Genomic DNA, 18,286 nt, shown 5'->3' with positions numbered 1-18,286 from the left:
TTAATTTTAAAAATAGCTCTCATATCTGCCTCTGCATTCAATTTGTTGTGATGTGTTATTGCGGTTGAAGAAAATGAAGAAATCCAGTCTTACACTAATAGATAATTGGGAAAAGTGGTAGTATTTTATTAATGTTTGGTAGCTTTTTCAGATAATTGTGAATATTATTTGATATTACACCAAAACTTGGCAAGAGATAGTTTTTAATGGTTAGTTGCAATATGGAATCAGAAGCCATAATGAACTTTTTATACTTTGTGACATTAAAATCCATTGGTCTGTTTGACACTTTGAATATTTTTTCCAGGAATGTTTCTACACATCACACATTTTTCTTTTGGGACATAGTGATTTATTGAGTTATGCAGATTTTATGAATGTTGACATACTCCATGCAATATAAAAGAATTTGTTAATATCACCACCAATCCTATAAGGAAAATATTGAGAGGCTGTCAAACTCATGCTGGTGAATTCAAGTTTCACAGAACTCTAATTTTCCCCTGAAATTTTCAATTTTATCTATGACAAGAAAAATGATCAGTTATTTTCCTTGAAATAAAAGTTTTACTTTGTTCATTTTTAAAACAGTGTCTTACAAATACCCAAGTTTGGATAATCATAATTTGTCAGTCTGCTGTTCTTTCGAGGGAAAATGGTATATTCCATGACAAAAGTAGTTTGTATAGTTCACAACTAAAACTGTTGCACGGTGCTTTTCTTTGAGATAACTATCAGACTTCAGCAAGCAGTTCAAATGCTGCTCATGTTGTGCACAAAGAGTAAAAAGATGTGGTCAAGGAGTTGAATTTCAATGAAGTTAACAACTTCCACAGCTTCATCAAGGACAGTCCTAAGTGAAACTGGTTTTTGTTTTGTTTTTTAGCTGCCCAGTGAAGGATACAAAGACTGCTAGTATAATTAGGTGCCACTGCCCTGATTCACGCTCAGGTGCCAGCAGTTTTACTCACCTTGGGTTTCGTGTCATCTGTGCACATGTCGACAGACTTGTTCCAGGATAAACATGAGACTCAAAAGAGTTATTCAACACTTTGCATTTCTTGCCAAGCCACAAGTTTGTTGACAAAAAAGTTATTCAACAATTTGTGTTTGTTGCCAAGTGTTCCTATAAGAGATCTTGGATGATGGTTAGTTGGGTCTGATAATGGATGAATGCATGCAAAACAGTAAGCCTGGCCTCATCTGTAGATTTGTCCCATTGGTAAAGCAAGTAAAATTTCTGCAGATGAGATATTAATTCAGTGATCATTGGTAATCAAAATCTTTAATGCAACAAGTCACTGTGTCGTTGGGAAGTGGCACTACCATGATTTCCTTTACTGACCTTTCCTCCAGCAGGCATTCAGCAATGTCAACTGCAAAGGCGTTGTAAGTCTCTCAACCATCAGGTGCACTTCTCCAGCCACTGTAATAAGATAACTTAATCTGTAAGGTAATTTGGATTTTTCCTCTTTCTACTATGAAAAATTGTAACAAATAGTTCTTATCTTTTAAAGATCTAAATTTAGGTTCTTACGAGCTAAATTACATCTGCATTTAAAAGATTTACTTTCTTTTTCTTTAAACACTGGGTGATAACCAAATGACACTACAACTTAGCACCAATAATGCTTTCTTTTTAAAATTAGTATACTTGTATTTTAGAGCAGTTTTAAGTTCACAGCAACATTGAACAGGAAGTGCAGAGTTCCCCCATATTCCTTGCACCTTACCAGACAAGCTCCCCCTGCTATCTATATCCTGCACCACAGTGGTGTGGTACACTTGTTACATTGATAAACCTACCCTGATACATTTTTAACACCCAAAGTCCATTGTTTACATTTGGGTTCACTCTTGGTATATTTTTATCATAATGACACGTTTCTACCATTGTAGTATCATACAGAATAGTTTCGCTGCCCTACAAATACTCTGTGCTCTGCCTATTCATCCCTCTGTACCCCATGCCCCCACTCCACACCTGGCAACCATTAATATTTTACTGTCTCCATAGCTTTGCCTTTTCCAGAATGTCGTGTAGTTTGAATCATGCAGCATGTAGCCATTTCAGATTGGGCTTCTTTCACTTAGATGTGATTTAAGGTTAACTCCATGTCTTTTCAAGGCTTGACAGCTCATTTCATTTTAGCACTGAATAGTATTCCATTGTTGGGATGTATCACAGTTTATTTATTCATTCACCTCCCGAAGCACATATTGGTTTCTTTCAAGTTTGGGCAATTATGAATAAAGCTGCTGTAGACATCTGTATGCAGGTTTTTGTGTGGACATGCATTTTCAGTTCATTCGGATAAATACCAAGGGGTGCCACTGTTGAGTTACGTCATTGGAGTATATTTAGTTTTGTAAAACTGCCCAGCTGTCTTCCAAAGTAACTATACCATTTTGCATTCCCACCAGCAATGAATGAGAATTCCTGTTGTTCCACATCCCAGACAGCATTTAGTGTTTTTAGTCTTTTTTATTTTGGCCATTCTAATAGATATGCGGTAATATCTCACTTTTTTTTTAATTTGCATTTCTCTGATGACACATGATGTGGAGCATCTTTTCATATGCTTACTTGTTGTCCATCTTCTTTGATGAGGTGTCTGTTCAGGCCTTTTGCCCATTTTTTAATCAGGTTCATTTTCTTTAGTTTTAAGAGCTCTCTGTACATTTTGGATAGCATTCCTTTGTCAGATGTTTCCTTTGCAAATACTTTCTCTCAGTTTATGGCTATGTTCTCATTCTCTTCACACTGTCTCTCACAGAAGTTCTTAGCTTTAATCAAGTCCAGCTTATCAATTATTTCTTTCATGAATTGTGCGTTTGGTGTTGTATCTAAAAAGTCATCATCATACCCAGTGTCATCTAGGTTTTCTCCTATGTTATCTGCTAGGAGTTTTGTAGTTTTGTAATACAGATTTAGGTCTGTGATCCATTTTGATTTTTGGGAAGGCTGTGTCTAGATTCATTGCTTTGCATGTGGATGTTCAGCTGTTCCGGCACCATTTGTAGAAGAGACTATTTTTGCTCCACTGTATTGCCTTTGCTCCTTGTCAAAGATCTGTTGACTCTATTTGTGTGAGCCTATTTATGGGCCGTTTATTCTGTACCATTGATGTATTTGTTTATTCTTTCACCAATTTTCACTATTTTGATTACTGTAGCTTTAAGCCTTGAACCCAGGTAATGCCAATCATCCAGCTTTGTTCTTCAATATTGAGTTGCTTTTCTGGGCCTTTTGCCTCACATATAAACTTAAGAATTAGCTTTTTGATATCCACAAAATAACTTGCTGGGATTTTGACTGGGGTTGCATTGAATCTATACATTGAGTTGGGAGGAACTGACATCATCACAATATTGAATTTTTGTATCAAAGACAGAGAATATCTCTATTTTTTAAAGTTTACCTTTGGTAACTTTCATCAAAGTTTTATAGTTTTCCTCATAGGCATCTTGTATATATTTTGTTAGATTTATACATACTTCATTTTGGGGGTGCTAATGTAAATGTTTTTACTTTATTTCAAACTCCACTTGTTCATTACTGGTATATAAGAAAATTGACTTTTGTACATTAACCTTGTATCCTGCAACTTTTCCATAATCACTTATTAGTAACAGGAGTTTTTTGGCTGATTCTTTCATATTCTCTCCATAGATGATCGTGTCATCTACAAACAAAGTTTTATTTCTTCATTCCCAATATGTGTACCTTTTCTTTCCTTTCTTGTCTTATCACATTGGCTAGGACTCCCAGAATGATGTTGAATAGCAGTGGTGAAAGGGGACGTCTTTGCTGTGCTCCTGATCTTAGTGGGAGTTTCTCACTGTTAAGTATGAGTTTCTCACCAAATATGATGTTAGCTGTAGGTTTTTTGTTTTTTTTTTTTAGGAGAGCAAATGAGAGACTTATTTAGAGAGAAAGTGAGAGGACAGAGCTCCTGGCTCAGGCCAGAAGGGGACAAGGGAGCCCTAGGGTGGTGTGTTGTCTAGGGGTTTTATAGGCAGTTGAGAGACAAAGGGCTAGGGATGTACACCTGCTAAGTGGTCCCAAAATGTTTACCTTTGAAGAAACACCAAGTTTCTTATTAGTCTTCCTGGTTACAAGAATTTTACTGCTCTAATTTCCTCCCAGGATAGCAGCTTCCTGGTCTGGGAGCATATCACTCAAGGCTGCCTGCTTTGGTCCCAAGGTGGGCTGAGTTATTGTCCGTATGTTAAGGAAGTTACTTTTTAGCAAGTTGGATTTTAAAATGCAATCTAATTTTCAAGATGGCATCCTTCCTGTTTTTACTATGTTGTTTTGGGCTTGTTTGCCACATTAGCCAGGTTGCAAATCATTTGTTTAGGGCTGGAGGAAGGAAGGCAGCACCTGGGTAAGGTCAGAAAAACAAGCTGGGCCCCCCAGCAGGCCAGAGCAAATCCCACAGTGGATTATCTTGCTTTGTTTTCTCCCGAGGCCCTCACCCTACACTGTCTAAACCCATGGTCCCTGTCTCTACCCTCTCTCCAGATGGAGACCCTAGCTGCTGCTAGGGAAAGGGGGCGATGACTGCTCTGGCTGCTTCAGGCTGAGAGAGGGCGCAGTAAAGGGTGCAGTTAGGTCTCCATCAGTGTTCACCTGAGAGGGCCTTGGAAGATGGGCACTTCTATCTGGGGTTCCATTTCCATCACCATTTGCAGTTTCATGGCTTCAAAAGGATTTAGAAAACCAGCTCCATGTTGTAGTACTCCATAGGACTTCTGGGCGTGTGCTTTCAGAGGTCCTGGAGTGAATCAGAGACATTTTGTGAATAATTTGGAATGTACACACAATACACAACTTAATTACAGCACAGGTCCCACCTGTACTGCTGTTAAGATGTCTAGTGCCATTCTGTTTTGTATAACTGCTTGGCGCATTAGTTTTACTTTAGTATTAAGGCCTTTTGAGTAAAATTGGTCAAGTATTTGATATGTCAAATTACATACATCTTTTAAACCAAGAGATGGTACAAAAATGGAGGCTAGGTGATCATTCCAATGAAAAACACTCCTAGTCCATGGATATTGGAGGCTTAGGAAGTTTGCAGGGTGTGGGGTGTTCTTAACTCAACACCCTGCAGCCAAGGAGAAGTTCAGTTACTACACTTACTTAGTTCACTCCTTCTTAACAATCATGCTAGATTACTTACAAAACCTTCACTAAACATAACAAAGTCAAGCTTCCCTTTAAGCATTCTTCTCTTTTCAAAGATATAAGCCAGGCTGTATTGCAGGAGATAAATTTTTGTCTCAGGGAAATTTCTGTCTCAGGGAGTCTAGTTTAAAAACCTCCCAATTTTTTAGGATAATGATGAACCCAGTAAGTAGACTAGATTTCCAATAGAAGGATTTAGAAAACCAGTTTTATATTGTAGCAGATCACGGGACTTTTGACCATTTTCCTTCCTTGTGGCAAAATTAATTTAGCTGCATAACCTTATTTTATTGTATACTTCCCTTGGAGGGCCAAGCCTCTCCGTCAGAGAGTTTGTATTGAGACCAGGCTTGCATGCAGAAGAAGGTAAGACACTTTCTTTTCAGGGTTTGGGGATCAAATTGCTCCCAATTCTTCATAATGCATGCCAGAGGCATGTCTGGCTTTTTAAACTTGAAGAGGACACTCCCATCTCTAAAGTTATCCCAGACAAGCCCCCAAAATGATGCTGGAGTTCTTTTTCACGGGGTCGAAGAATGAACTTCACAAACACTTAAGGTAGGAGAGCAAGTGAGAGACTTTTATTTAGAGAGAATGAGAGGACAGAGCTCCTGGCCTGACAAGGGAGCCCCCAGCTGGGTTTTTTGAACATATTCTTTATCAAGTTGGGGGAGTTTCCCTGTATTCTTAGTTTACTGAGAGTTTTCTTAACATAAATGGGTATAGGACTTTATTAAATGCTTTTTCTGCACCTTTTGAGCCTCAGATGCCTGGGATAAATTCTGCTTAGTCATGGTGTATAATTATTTTCATACATTTTTGGATTTGATTTGTTAATATTTTGATGAGTATTTTTGCATCTATATTCATGAGATATTTGGTCTGTAGTTTTCTTTCTGTAGGGTATTTATCTGGTTTTGATATTAGGGTAATTCTGACCTTATAGAATGAGTTAGGAAGTATTCCCTCTGCTTCTATCTTCTGAAGGAGATTTTAGAGAAATGGGGTAATTTCTTCCTTAAATGTTTGTTAGAATTTGCAATGAATCCATCAGGGCTGGTGCTTTCTGTTTTGGAAGGGTTGTTAATTATTAATTAGATTTATTTAATAGATATAGGCTTATTCAGATAGTCTGTTCTTGTGTTAATTTTGGCAGATTGTTGTCTTTCAGAGAATTCATTCAGTTCATCTAGGTTATCAAATTTTGGGGCAGAATTGTTCATAATATTCTTTTGTTAGCCTTTTAATATCCTTGGGATCATTAATAATGCCTCTTCTTTCATTTCAGATAATAGTAATTTTTATTACCCATTCATTCTTGCGTGGATTCATTTCTTTTTTGTTTCTTAGCCTGAATAGATTATCAACTTTATTGATCTTTTCAAAGAACCAACTTCAAATTCAATTGATTTTCTCTGTTGATTTCTTGTTTTCAATTTCATTGATTTCTGCTCTAATTTTTATTATTTCTTTTCTTTGGCTGTTTATGTTTGTCAGCTCCGCCCTGCCTCTGACCCGCAGATTTGGAGGGAACGCCATGGAATGCTGAAGATCTGAAAGGCCAGCCAGGGGACTCAAGGCATTGCAGCACAAGAATAATGCCGAAAAGGCACTCCTCAGATTTATTGAGCAAATGAACTTAAACATCTAAAGAATTCTGAGTAGGGGGTTCAACACAGGATCAACACACAGTCATTATCTGACCTTGAGTCTAGCCCAAGGGCATGATGCTCCTCAAGGACACCGACACCATGTGAGGGCGATCACGAGTTCTGTAGGAACTGTTTTGGCTCTAATCATTCTGGTGTAGGAAAAATAATCAAGTCATATGTATTTGCACATTTGATTTCTATTCTACCTGATTTGTGTATTAATCCCACAAAGAAATTAAAAATTTTTTCTTAATATTATATAAAGTACATCATGCTGTTTACTGAGATTTACTTTTCCACTTCAGATAGAATCTTACGACAAAAATTCATCCATACATTTATTTGTTTTGACTGCTGTAAGTTATCAGTTGACTCATCCATTCTTCCATTGACGGGCAGCTTTTGGATTGTTTCTAGGTTTTTGCTGAATGGTGCTGTGGTGAACCTCATTCATGCATTCCTCTTTTATATATAATTTTTTTCTATTTCCACCTAAAATAATCGTTTCTGGGTCATAGAATAAGTTTTTCTTTACCTTTAGAAGGTAATGTCAAAACATTTTAATATTTTAAATCTCACCAGCAACACTTAAAAGATTTTGTGAATCCACACTTTATCCAAAATTTGGTATTATGAGTCTTTTAAATTTTTGCCAGTGATATGCCTACATCATTGTGGTCTTGATTTGCATTTTCCTGATCACCAGTAATGTCAAACATCTCTTTGTATTTATTGGCCATATGTAATTTCCTCATCTGTGAAATACTTCTTCGTATCTTCTGCCTAATTTTCATTGAGTTTGTGGTTTTCTTATTGAGTTTTAGAGTTCACTATATATTCTTAGTAATATTTGTTATTTTTGTTTGGCATGAAATTGAGATATTGTAAATATCTCCTCAAAATTCTAATTTACCTTTTTACTTGTTTTTGAGTAATACAAGTTCTTAATCTTAATAAGCCCTGCACATTTAAGTTTTCTCTGAAGTTAACAATGGTCCTTTTGTACATCTGCTTACTTCTTTATGTACTTGTTGCTAATATAATCTAAATCCTTCTTAAAGTGTACAAATTTCCTCAAGATACTCAAATTAGGTATTCTGTCAATTTCACCTTCCTGAAAAAATCCTTCCTGGAACTTTGTGACCTGTTCTATCCTGGATGTGTTGCCTTTTAGGCACTGCGGTTACCTTCAGATCTCCAATAAACCCATTCCTGGAGACTCCTTCTCTCTGTTTCTTGGATCCTAGGGCTTACTCTTATTTCACTTTGTTTGGTGGAGCACTCTATACCTTCCCGAGAAAGAGTGTAAGAGAGATTTTAGAGATCTGCATTTTGCTCTCATACTTTTCGACGTGAGTGGAATTGTAATTGGACATTATTTCCTTTCAGAAGTTTGATGACATTGTTTCATTGTCTTACAGCTTCAACTGTTATGTTTTGAGAAGTTTGGTGTTATTCTGATTCTTGGTTTTGGTATGAAACCCTTTTTCCCCATCCCTCTGGAGATTGTAGGATCTTCCTTTTTCCCTAGTGCTTTGAAATGCCATGATAGGATATGTGGGTCTGTTTTGGACCACTGTACCAGGCAAGCATGCTTTCAGTTCCAAGAAATTTTCTGTAATTTCTTCCCTTCCATTTTTTCTGTTTTCTCTTTCTGGAACCCCTATTATTTAGGTATTGAATCTTCTAGATTGATCTTCTAGTTTTCTTATCTTTTCTCTCCTACTTTCTCTATCTTTGTATTTTAATTTTACTTTCTGGGTTATTTCCCAAATTCTACATTCTGTATTGATGATCCTCTACTTCATCTTAACCTCTTTCATATCTGCTATCATAATTTTAATTTCCAGAAGCTTGCTTATTTGTTCCCTGAATTTTTTTTTCCTTTAACAGCACCTTGTTCTTCTTTTATGAATGTAACAACTTCTTTTATTTTCTCAACATATTGGTCACAGCAAGCAGAGACTTTCCTGACCCTCCTGATATTCCCTGGCTGTTTGCTCAAGCCAGAAGCTGTCCACCAGAGGACCGACTGGAAAGCCTGTCCACGTCCATGTGGCCAGCCGAACTGTAGTAGTCATTATAGGGCGATTGAGCTAGGTATTCCTTAGGATATTCCCAATGTCAAGATCTTAGTTTTATTCCAGGGAGACTTTCTGATGTCAGTATCTTACTTCTTTTCTCTCTTCCAGAGAAGATTTCTGTTTTTCTGCCAGGTGCATGTTGGTTGACAGCCAGCTGTCTGGGAGCTGAGTAGGTTAGGGGAAGCTGCTGACTTGTTAGTTTGTGGGGACCAACTCCTTTCTTGCCGGTGGCCTTTGGTCCAAGTTTTCCAGGGCCACGGACCTCATTCACCGGGCCCCCCACACCGGTGTGGCTCCAGCCAGGAAGGAGGGCCGTATCCCCGGAGCTCTTGGGGTCCCGGCCCCGCGACTCCGGCCTCCACCCCGCATGGCCTCACCTGCTGCCCGGAAACTGGCGCTGCCCCGGCCCCTACCCCGCGTCCTGCACGGCTGAGGCCCCAGGACCCGCCTGAATTTTGACCTACTTTTAAATTAACTGAATTTAAGAAACAAGTGGAAACAGCCAAAAGGGTATTATTGAATACCCAGTATACAGCCCACACAGTGCTAAGTATTTTCAAGGCCACTAAGAATCTCTGTGGTTTTTTTTTTTACCTCCATGCTCCTTAAACATCAGTACTCTGCAAGGTTCTGAGGACCACTTTTTCTCTCATTCCTGGATAATCACATCCACTTTAGTAGATTTAATTATCATCTATATGTTGAGCTGCCCCAAACATGTGTCTAACCTTGTGCTCACCCCTCAGTGTTAGGCATGTGTACCTGATTCTAGTTCATTTGGACAGACAGCTGTGTCCACAAGAACCAACCTGCCCCAGATCCAATCATCTTCCCCACGGCCAGGGATCCAGGAGTCCCAGACCTGATCTTCCCACACTTCCTGTCTTAATGGACTTATTATGTGCTATTACAAACAGAAGAGTTCATTTTTACAAGTCCATCTTTTTGTTTTCTGCTTTTGCTGGAATGCTAAAGAAGACTTCTCTTACTCCCAGCTCAGGTAAAAATTTGTCTATATTTATTTCTTTTGTGGTTTAATCAAATCTTTTATCTTTCTGAAACTTAGTTTGGTTTGAGGCATGGATTTAATGCACCAACGCCACTTACGGAAAAAAAAAATTAATCTTTTCTTGTATTTGTTTGAGTAAGTTGCCAGCTGATTCTCTAGGGTTTTCCAATTAGTTAAAAGTGCACATTTCACCCTCTGATATTTAAGTCACCTCTGTTAGAATGTTTTGGTTGCTCACATGGAAATCCAACTTCAACTGTCTTAGGCAAGAAATCAGAGCACCAGAATGAACAGATGTTGTTTGTATCATGGCTGAACTTGTGGATTCATATGATGCCTTAAACAACTTGTTTCTCTATCCCTGGGCTCTGCTTCTTTCTGGGTGGCTCTCATTTTCAGAGAAGTACGCTGTAAACAGAGACTACATGTTAAGTTAACCACAGGCCCCTATTTAACAGACTTTTTTTTATCCCTGTGACATATCTCCATGGAGCCTTGGTAGGCTGCCTGTCTGTGTTATTTTTGATCAACCTTGTTTGCCAAAACTCGGTACAGAGGTTCTCATCCTGTCATATTGGGCCAAGCAGCTCTATGAATAACTTTACCAGTTAACTAGCAGGTGGAGTCGGACAACACCTGCCTGTCTAGGTTTTTGGACAGCAAGAGTAGGCTAAGCTCTGTTTCTCACTAAAACATTTTAGTCTTGGATTATGGATAGGGAAAATCGACAGGGGGAGAGGTTACAGAAGGGGTCTTTCCTTTGTGTGAGCATCCGGTATACTGCATTTCAAGCCTATCATCCAAAGAGGTTTGGAAAGGGCAGCCTGTCCACATTTGTCCCGCAGCAAGGCATGGAGGGAAGTGCCCCCCAGCAAGGCCTAGGGGTTTGGATTTCCTGGTAGTTTCGGTTCCTACCATACACCCCATTGCAATTACCAGGCTCCAATTCTTGGGGCTTAAACTTTAGCAAAGAGGTGGGAGCAAAGTGCAGAACTTAGTTATTGCAGTTTGGCATGATTATTAGACTGGACCTCAGCATTTGCACATACTTGGCTCTGTTTTCTTTGTTTCTAGCCAAGCCACCTTGGTCTGGAATCTGTCACTTGCTGGTACATTCTCCTCAAGGCTTTGAGTTAAGCCTTAACTTGAGGAGGGCTGTGGTCTGAGGCCCATGGGGCCAACTTATACTAGATTAGCAGCATTCCTTCCTGGGGTGGGGAAATCCTCAGAAGCCCCCAACTCCTCACTTTTCCTGGGGGTGTTTGACTTGTAAACCTACCCCCATACCAATATCTACCTTCACTAAAGTCTTTATATTTGAAAGCCCAGTGGTGTGTGTCCCTTCGCTTCACATCTCCCCCAGGAGCCGAACTCTCTGCCCCTCCCCACCCACGCCAACACATACCCCACTGAGGCTCTCCTCCCTCACCACCTCATGTGTGTCCAGGGAGAAAATCGGGTTTTCTGGCTGTTGGAGGGGCTGGTGACAAGAGATATTTCTAGAAGCCATCACTGTGAAGCCAGCTGGTGGGAGAGCAGACACCTGTGGCTGGGGCCAGCATCTGTCCCACCTGCGGTTGGCTGGCGACAGTGTCTGTGGCACACAGGGTCAGCTTTCTGCTCGAGTGTATGCTGGGCAGCTGACTGGCACTGGCTATGGGGGCAGGGGACTGGAATTTTCCAGCCCATGGAAAATGAGACACCATAGGAAAAAAACAATAGGGAGACAGATTGGGAAAGGTTATTTGCAGTGTCTTAAAGCAAACACAGTCTAATATCTGTAGTATACAAGCAAAGGGAAAAAAGCCAGGGTCTCCAATTGGAAAGAAAGGGGGTATAAGCCCAAATAACAGCGACAGCAATGAGCCAGGCAATTCAAGACAAGGAAGCCCCATAGGTTAATAAGCACAGGAAAATATGTGCCATCTCAGTGGTAATGGCAGAAATGAGAGTAAACGACAAGGACATACCCTTGTATACTTGCTAGATTGGCATAAAGCAGGAAGCTAATAGTGCTGAGTGTCAGTGGAGATGCAGGTGCTGCAGTGGGACCAGGGTGGTGCTTGTCTAGGGGATTTATAGGCAGTTGAGAGACAAAGGCCTAGGAATGCAGACCTGCTAAGTGGTCCCAAAATTTTTATCTTTGAAGAGACATTAAGTTTCTTATTAGTCTTCCTGGTTATTTACAAGAATTTTACAACTCTGATTTCCTCCCAGGAGAGCAGCTTCCTGGTGTGGGAGCATATCACTCAAGGCTGCCTGCTTTTCTCCCAAGGTGGGCTAAGTTATTGTCTATTTGCTAAGAAACTTAGTTTTTAACTATTTGGGTTCTAAGATGGGAAATAAGTGTTTAATAATAACTTTATCTATAAATAACCAAAAAGAAAAAAATTGTCCTCTGTCCTGTTTTTGCTGTAGCATCGATGTCTTCTGCTCCTTGTCCTTTGGAGAAAACATGGCATTGTAAGGCCGCCATCTTTTTGGAGAAGGACAAGGATCAAGATCTTCTTTAGTATAACCTCTTTACATTCAAGTCTGAGTGGAAGGGAAACCAACTTCCCAAAAATTCTCTGGTGTGTTGGATGGAATGTACTGGAATCGGTGCCTTGAGCAGGAAGCCAAGTTCTTTTCTCTTTCTTCTGCTGGAATATCTGCATAATAAATTTCACATTCCTTACATGTGTGTCCAAGCAATTTTTATCTGTCTGCTTTTTTCTGAACTACCTCAATATGAGACAAAATTTTGTCTCTCTTTCATCATCTTTAAAATATGGTTCCACAAATGCTTTCTGTTTGACTTTATCTTGTTTATCACCATGAGTGCTTGGGAGTCTTTGTGGGAGCTGAGAATTCCTCCCCTTCATCCGCCACTTGGAGGAAACCATCTTCCAAACAGGACTCCTATTCTTCATGTGTTGTCCTATCAAACATATCTTCCAAGCTGTCATTCAGTTTTCTTCCTCTGTGTGGACTCTTTTCTCCCTTCTGCTCTTGCTTCTTCATTTTTAAAAGCACAGTTTCACTAACCAAGGTACAGTCCATGTCCACTGTCTCTCCTCCTGCTAATCTTGATTGACTGCCATCCTTTGTGTCTATTATTGTAATGTCCATTTTATACTGAGAAAGGTCTGCTCCTGGATCTATACTCTACTGGATATTTTCAAAGGATACATTTTGGTTGTTTTGTAGACTTTGTTTTAGCAATTCTACATGGATTTAACTGAACAACTGATGCAAGTTCACATGCTCCACGGACTGACCTGGTTATTTTTACTGGCTCATGAGAACTAGCACCCTTCAAGTCCTCGAAATGATTCTCTGTCTCCAAACTTTCATGTGGATGTAGAGGGACTTTAAAGATAGGATTTTCTTCTTTTATCTGTAATGGTGTTTCATTGTCTGGAGAGGATTTACTCAAGGACTGAGGCTGCACTCCTGTAAACGGCTCTGGGGAATCTCTGGTTAACATACAGCTCCCACTCAGGGCCTCATGGCTTGAGGAGGGGCCCTCTGGAATGGGCTTCCAAGCCTCCCTGAGAGCCACCTGCCTAAGTCTGATTTTAGAGGTCTCCCTTCCTTGGCTTTTCTCTTGACACTGAACAGCTGAAAATCGGTCAGACAGATCCAGAGGTTTATCCATCACATGGTCTCATTCATGGAAGAAAGATTATCCAGCAGAAAAGAAAAAGCATTTTCTTTATCAAAAGAGGCTTGTGGGCAGTGTACTTCATCTTCACTTTCTTCCTTGATTTTCTTTCTTTTGGATCACCTGCCTCCCAATGGTTTCAGGGCCACCACACAGCTGTCTCTATCAGTAACAGCATCTTTAATGGGATCCACACTGTCCTGTTCACTTATGGATTCACTTATGTTTTTATTTTTAAGCATCTGCTTGTTAGAAGATGACTGGCTAATATTGTTCAGTTCAGACCCAAGGTTGTGATGTGTGAAAAGGACACTATCTTCAGATTTTTATCTAGTTTTCTCTGATCTAGAATTAGATGTGTTGCTGAAAGGCAGTGTTTTCAGATGGGTTTTTTTTTCCCAGTCTCTAAAAGGGAAGGGGACAAACTTGTATTCAAAGCTATACTACTTCTCACATTAGAGATAGCTCCAAATACAGGGAATGATACCCGAGTTGTCAATTCTTCTTGAGGAGGAAACTTTGATTCAGAATCTGAAAACCCTAAACTCTCTTCACTATTTCTTCTAGATTCTTCAAAAGATGGTTCCTTATAATCCCCTTCTAGACAGTGGCAGAGCTCATCACCACGAGGGCTCATGGGACCTTGAGGTTTAGATTCTTCTTGAACACGAAGTCCAGCTGTTTCAGCAACAACTGTAACTGAATTAAAAGATGATTTATCAGTGGGATAACTGTTCGTTCCATGTGTTTTAGGCATAGGAGATTGACTCTGATCACAAGTGTCAGCCACTAGAATTTCATTTTCATTAGATTTATGCTGTGGATAAGTTAAAGATTTTGGAACTTTTCTCAATTCATCCGTACACATGGAAGGGTCTAGTTTAGCATGTGCTTGTTGTCAGTATCGGATGTGGAGGTTCTCCTTTCTTCATAGTTGGCTGATGCCAGAAAACGAAAAGGCTGTAATTGGTGAATCCAGAATAACATTTCATCAGATGCAGATCAGCTGCTTGATGTTGCTGAGCATTCTCAATTTTCTGCTGCAGCTGTTCAGAAAGTTTTTATTTTCTTCCTGTGGAGTATTCTTTTCATTCATAAGCTCTGTGATGAGTTTAAGATTCTGCTGCCGGATATTTTCAAACTCTTGCTGTTTTTCCGGATATGTTCTTCAGTTACTGCACAGCGATCACATAATCCTGCTCTTAATCCATCTTCTAAAACTTTGATGGTTTCATGAAGGACTTCTGTTGCTCTCTCAGCTGTTGATTTTTGGTTAATTCTTCTAGTCTCTGTGCATCTAAAATTCGCTCCTTTTTCAGTTTGGTTACTTTTACTTGTAAACCTTGTACTTCTTTATCATGATACTTCTTTAATTTTGTCCAAAGTTCCTTAAAGTCATTAGATACATCTGCAGAACTAGGGCTTCCACAACTGCTTCCAAAGATGTTCATCTTGCTTAACATGCTCCACACTCCTGCTTGCCTCATGTCTCTGACCTTTTCTGTTACCTGTGTAGGTATGAAGCTGTATCTGGACAGGTGAAATATCACAGCTCAGAGATCGCCTGGGGATTCACGCGAGCGCCGGCAGGGAAGCGGGTGCGCTCCGGGCAGTGGAGAGGCGACTGCCCTCTCCTCCTCCAACCCTCACTACCTGCCGGGCCCGGGCGGGAAGGCCGGCCCCTTGGGGCAGCCCGTGCTTTCCGGGGGGACGGGGCGGTGGGGGGCAGTCAGACGGGAGCCAGCCCTGTGGGCGGGCGTGGAGGCGGCTGGGCCCCCCGCCCGCCGCACGGTGGCGTCCTATTTTTTTGAATTTTAAACCAGATTTGGATGACTACGATTTTATTTTGAGTAAGTAAAAAATGCACGTGATATAAAATGAAAAAGATGCAAAAGATACACCATGAAAAGGCTCAGCCATCTGTCCAGTTTTCCTTCCCAGAATAACCGCTACATTGAGATTATCTTCCATGTTCTCCCAGAGATATTCTGTACACATATGAGCTTTGTAAACAATATACACACATAGTCACATACTAACCACTATTTGCCCATGTGATTTTATCTCTTAACAACTCTTAGACATGTTTCCATAGGTCAGTACATAGAAAGATTTATCTTCCAACCTTTCTACTGAGCTTTTTAAAGTGTATTTTTAGTTTTAACTAAATAAACAGTTATATCTAGTTTAGTTTAAAAAGTCAAATGGCCCATAAGAATTATTACTGAAAAACAATATCCCTCTTTGCTATTCATTTCTAATCTTATGGGAAACCACGTTCAACTCTTTTCGTTATTTCTGGATTATTTGTATTTCTCATATATTTAAATACTATACAAAACGTTGACATTCTTAGTTTTTTTTCTGCTTTAAATATTAGGTATTCACTTTTTACAACTCCCACATTTAGATGGCATTAAGGAGCTAGTGAATCAGATGGAGAACAGAACAGTAGAGAAATCAAGAGAGGGCAGTACTAGTAAAGCCAAGAGAAGTCCGAGTTTTAGAAAAGGGAATAGTCATGTATCAAGGGCTTCAAAGTGCCCCAGAGGTGAGGGCTGAGTCCGCCCCTCTACCTGGCTACTTAGGTGTTGACTTGCGCGTCCAGCAACAACAGCTTCAGGAGGGCTGGGGTTTGCTATGAAATGGACACAGCCGTGTAAGGGTGGCCAAGGGATTAATTCTGGGCTGTCTGGACAGTGAGCCAGATGGGATGGAGAGGGGAAGGAACAGGGGGTCCTGAGAGCTAGAAGCCCTACACCCTTGCTCAGCTGCTCCCGGGATGCATAGCATCCTTCTATCAAGGGAAATCACAATGTTTTAAAAGTCACATAGTCTTCTGGCGGGGCATCTAGAGTTCCCAGGTAACGCCTTAAACAGCAGGCCCCCAATCCATCAAACAAGACAGCTTCCCTTCACTTGCCCTCAAAAGGGAGACGGATGGAGGGAGAGTCTCTTCCCTGGAACGCAGATGCCACTGCCCCGCTCATGGGATGATGGAAGGATTGAGAAATCCACGCCTCATCTTTTCTTAAGTACCTGTGCTTTATCTAGGTTTTCAGTGAAGCGTGCATTTTAAATTCCCACCATGTGTTGTAACAGACGTCATCCTGATCTCTGATCCAGGACCAGAAGAGACCCAGAGTGCAGCCTCCCATCATGACGCTACTTTGGTGGGAGAAGGACAAGAAGGTGGGTTTCAGGAGATTGAGAAGGACTTGGAAAATAAGAAAATACAGACAGAATGTGAAGACTTGTCATTCAAAAAGTTGGTGGATAGTAGGATGGAGAGAATGGGAAAAACTGAAAGGGTAAGATCCTGAAGGATTCACGAGGGAGTGAGAAAAAAAATACAGGCTCTTTTGTTAAAGCACCCATGTATCTAATGGAAAAAAGTGTTTGCATACTTGTTTTACGGTTTACACCATCAGTTCAAACCCAGCTCATTCAGATTTAATGAGGGACCACACTGTCAGCATCAAGAGTACAGACCTGGACAGCCTGGATCCTGACTATGGTTTGAAAAATAAGTTACTAAGATCAGAGATAATATGACGCGCACTTTCAGCTAGCCTCAGACATGTGCACTGTGCTTGATGCATCAAAGAAACTGCTGCAACAAGAGGAGGAAGTTGTCAAGAGCAGGATGATGGTAGAAAGACTGAAATTAAGACAGGAGGTACCTCTTTCTTTTTTAACTGGTTTTATTAGGACTTGCTCTTTTTTCTATCCATTACAACTTCTGCAAATTAAAAAATAAGACCTTATTAAAATTACAAAGGGCAATTTATGGTGTGCTTCCTCAGAGAAGAGGTTGGGGTGAGACAGCTGGGCTCAAGCACATTGACTTGGTCTCACAAAGGAAGGTCAAGACCCAAACCCTGGTGGTTATAAGGATACAACTTGAGTGTGTACATGTGGGTACATGTGGGTACCTATGCTGGGGGCGGGGTAGAGACCACCTTGGAGCAAAATTAATGGGGTGATGTAGATCATTTTTCTAGAAATTCTGTAAGTCCACATTGAGAACTGCTTTTAGAAATTCATCTCATCTTAGATATTACCTTCTTTAAGACAGTCCCATAAATATTCAGCTTGGTTCAGTTCTCTGTGATGTGTGACCTCTGTTCTTCAGAGCTGTGGAGAAACCCTGCTGCTGCCCTGTTCCTGGCACTTCCTACTCTTAGGTGAATCTGAGCTTCACCTGCGGATGGGACAAGCAGGCTGAAAGCCATCTGAGTGACGGTATCACTTCTCAAATGAGAGTGCCTTTGACCCAGGCTGAAATTCAGGTTCAGCTCTTAGGAGCTGTGCAGCCTTGAGTGATTTTGGTAACATCTCTGAGCCTCAGTGTCCTATCCGTAAAATGGGAATAATAAAGTACTTACCTAAGAGGTCAACATGTCAAAGTGGATGCATGTACAAAGTGATAATGTAATATGCAATGCATACCAGACTTTAATTAAACTGAAAAATATTAGGACTTTCATCAGATAAAAAATAGTTGCTAAGGGATTATAACAGAAGCAAACAGCCCCCCACGTCATGTTTCTCCCCTTCCTCTCTGCCTACCATGCTCATCACTTTTAGCCTTGTCTGATTTTCATTTATTCTCGTGGTCAGCTCCATATCTGTAATTTAGAATCTACAGCACTCTAGATTTTCCAACTTTAAGATGTCATCTTAAAGTGTTTAAGATGA

General features: G+C 40.3%; 1 long non-coding RNA gene and 1 pseudogene across 2 annotated transcripts; one reads left to right on the top strand and one right to left on the bottom strand.

Moving 5' to 3' along the window:
* Positions 1-2,778: 2,778 nt before the first annotated feature.
* Positions 2,779-17,092, top strand: LOC140845130 (uncharacterized). Of its 2 annotated transcripts, none has more exons than XR_012123839.1 (3): positions 2,779-12,214; positions 15,102-15,183; positions 16,640-17,092. It is a non-coding gene; the product is annotated as an uncharacterized lncRNA (long non-coding RNA). The 2 variants fall into 2 exon arrangements; XR_012123840.1 differs by lacking the exon at positions 16,640-17,092 and having other exon boundaries at positions 2,779-9,930; positions 12,157-12,214; positions 15,102-15,298.
* Positions 12,211-15,105, bottom strand: LOC140845129 (DNA endonuclease RBBP8-like; annotated as a pseudogene).
* Positions 17,093-18,286: the final 1,194 nt, after the last annotated feature.

This window comes from Manis javanica, chromosome 12, assembly GCF_040802235.1.
Source record: "Manis javanica isolate MJ-LG chromosome 12, MJ_LKY, whole genome shotgun sequence".
In the NCBI taxonomy this organism is placed as follows: domain Eukaryota; kingdom Metazoa; phylum Chordata; class Mammalia; order Pholidota; family Manidae; genus Manis; species Manis javanica.
This window is presented reverse-complemented; position numbering and strand designations above follow the sequence as displayed.